The sequence below is a fragment of the Anneissia japonica genome, unplaced genomic scaffold, assembly GCF_011630105.1.
Source record: "Anneissia japonica isolate Jap-2015-1 unplaced genomic scaffold, ASM1163010v1 scaffold2040_len53542_cov107, whole genome shotgun sequence".
NCBI lineage: Eukaryota > Metazoa > Echinodermata > Crinoidea > Comatulida > Comatulidae > Anneissia > Anneissia japonica.
Window position 1 is genome coordinate 52,357 of NW_022694073.1, and position 2,756 is coordinate 55,112.

The following is a 2,756-nucleotide window of genomic DNA, read 5'->3' on the forward strand; positions in this document are numbered from 1 at the left end:
AGATGTGTATAAGAGACATCTGTTAGATATTTCCTTTGCGACATGTTGGTGAAATGAGTCGGCTTGCAGGCTTGACTGCAAAAGTGTTTGCGAATCTCTTCGTAATTTCTGTAGGGCAACATTCCACGGGCATAAATTTCGTTGGATGACCCGTCGATCATAACGCTACATTCTTTGATCTTTGGGTTGTAAAACTTTTCGGGGTCGTGCTCGAAATCAGTCTCTCGTTCCTTAAACAACAAAAGCACGCCTTTGATGGATTTGGCTGCCGTGTTTAGAGTAATGTTCCAGATTGTTTGATCTTTGTTTAAGACATCTTTGTGGTGCATCAACACTCTGTCAAAGAGTATTACAGATTTATCCTGATATTTCATCCTAGTCTGACGAGAAACCCCCTCACTTTTTATAATCTCATACTCGAGAACGATTCCCTCCAATTTAAAGGTTGCAGCAGCGTCGCTAGTCATGAGCACGTCCTTTGCGTTTCTAAACGTTATTTCGTACTCGAGTCGATCGTGTAACATCTTTTGGTTGAAGGGCATGTGATCGGTCAGTAACTCAAAGTCGAGAGGGATGCAAAATCTGTTACCGTATGCATTACCAACGGCCGCGTCGTAAGGGGCGCTGGGAATATCGTTTGTTGCAGCTACTACCTTGTCATCAGCGTTTACACGTATTTTTCGTTCGTTTTCGCTAGAGATGCCTTGATACGAACTATTGAGACGTTCGTGATCTGTCTTCCACAAGTCCTTGTAACAATTGTACACGTCATAATCGGTGAGGGTAAAAACTTCCTTTCCTTCCAGAGTTATACGTATTTTCTCGACGAGTGATCTACCGATATTGTTGACGATTGTTCGATTTACGTCTGCGCTCGAGGTTAGAACTAGATTAAAGGCGAGTCGAGCTGTACCCGGAACTATAGCGTCGTCGTCACCGAGATCCGGAAATCTAACTCGCAAAACATCGCCGGGGCCAGCTTCGTTTATCTGGTTCATGACCGTGGTAAAGACGCGTTTATCGTTTCTATGGTCGGTATTTTTGGCCTTTACCGATCTATTGGCGCTTATTTCGTGATGCATTTTTTATAATGGTAACTTTTTTTAATCCGTTAATTGTTTGCACTCTATAATAAAATGACAGATTTACCTATGCACGATTTTACCGAAGGTCGCGATTACGATGATTTTGATGACGATAAAGAAACGAATCTCGATTGGGACGGTCAAGGTTTCGGAATCGTCGATAGAGAAGATCAAGCCGTCTTTGACAGAGGTCAAGCCTCTCTTTTGAGACTAGACATGAGACTGCAATCGTACAGGCAATTTCTTATGGAAAGTGGATATAACGACGTTAAACTGACCGACAAATCTAGATTTATAATCAAGACAAACGCATTGAAACAAGACGAATTGTTTTTTATAAATAACAACGGCGAAGAAGTAACGTTAACCTGGTCAAAAGACGCGGCGAAATTTCGTAAACTCTCGACGACTAGAATAAACGCCGCAGAAATTAAAGAATACATTGCCGGGGATTATAATGCGGCCAGTCGAGCTAGCGGTTCGAGGCAAGCTCTTAAAAGCGCATACGAACAAGTGGAAGAGGTTGAATTGGACAATTTAAATCCGACAGATACGACTCTGTTGATAGAACACCTCGAAAGCGATCTAGACGAGACAATGTTTCAATCTACGAGTCTAGGCGTTCAAACAGATATCCAAGCTAGAGAAATCGCGGGTGTTATGGATGCAATGACTACGGTCAAAGAGGAACTCGCGCTTTCTCTGGCAAAACTCAGAAAGATTAACGAAAAAATAACAGAGTACAAACGAGAATGGCGTGAGATGAAGGAACATAACGCAACGCCTGAAGAGCTGAAACAACTCGAAGATCAGATACAAGGCTTACAAATAGAAAAGGATGGTATATTGCAAATTGTAGAAACTAATACGGGTAGGGTAAAGAATCAAGTCAGGGAGATACAAGGTACCATTGGTAGAATGTTGGGCGACGATTTACGACTGAGAGATAGATTAAAGATTTTGTTTCGTGAACAAGGGATAACTATCGCTAGTATTATCACGGCTATAGGTTCGATCATTGCGTCGTTGATTGCGATATTTACCGGCGGAGACTCGACTTTTCCTCCTGACCCTGAACCGACTCCGGGCCCCGGTCCGACTCCTAAACCGACGCCGGATCCTGAGAAACCTGATGGATGGCTTAAAAAACACCTGAAAAACTTTGCCGAAATCCTGAAAAAGCTCGGTGATAAGGCTCTTTTGGCGTTACCCGGAATTATCGGAGCTGTTGTAAGCTTTCTACTAAAAACAGCCGGTAACGTCGTTGGCTTTGTAGCCGACCGTGTTTGGTTGTTGATTCTGGTCGTTGCCGGAATCGTTTACAATTATCTGGTAGCGTGCGTGAAAACTAACTCCAAACCCTCGTCAGCTCGTAAACGAAAAAAGTAACGACTGCGAATCCAATCACCATCGAAACTTGTCAAATTCGTGCTCGGAGAGCTTTGGAGACGCTGCGAGCGTTGGAGTCTTGCCAAGATCAGCGGTGGCCGGCGTCGGAATCGTAGGCGCCGCAGGCGGTGCCGCAGGTATCGCATTCGGCATCGGAGTCGGAGTCGGCGTCGGCGTCAGAGTCGGCGTCGGAGTCGGCGTCGGCGTCAGAGTCGGTTTGATGGGAATCGCTAGCGATTCGATGGGTTTTGTTACGGGTTCGTTAATGTCGTTTAATCCTAA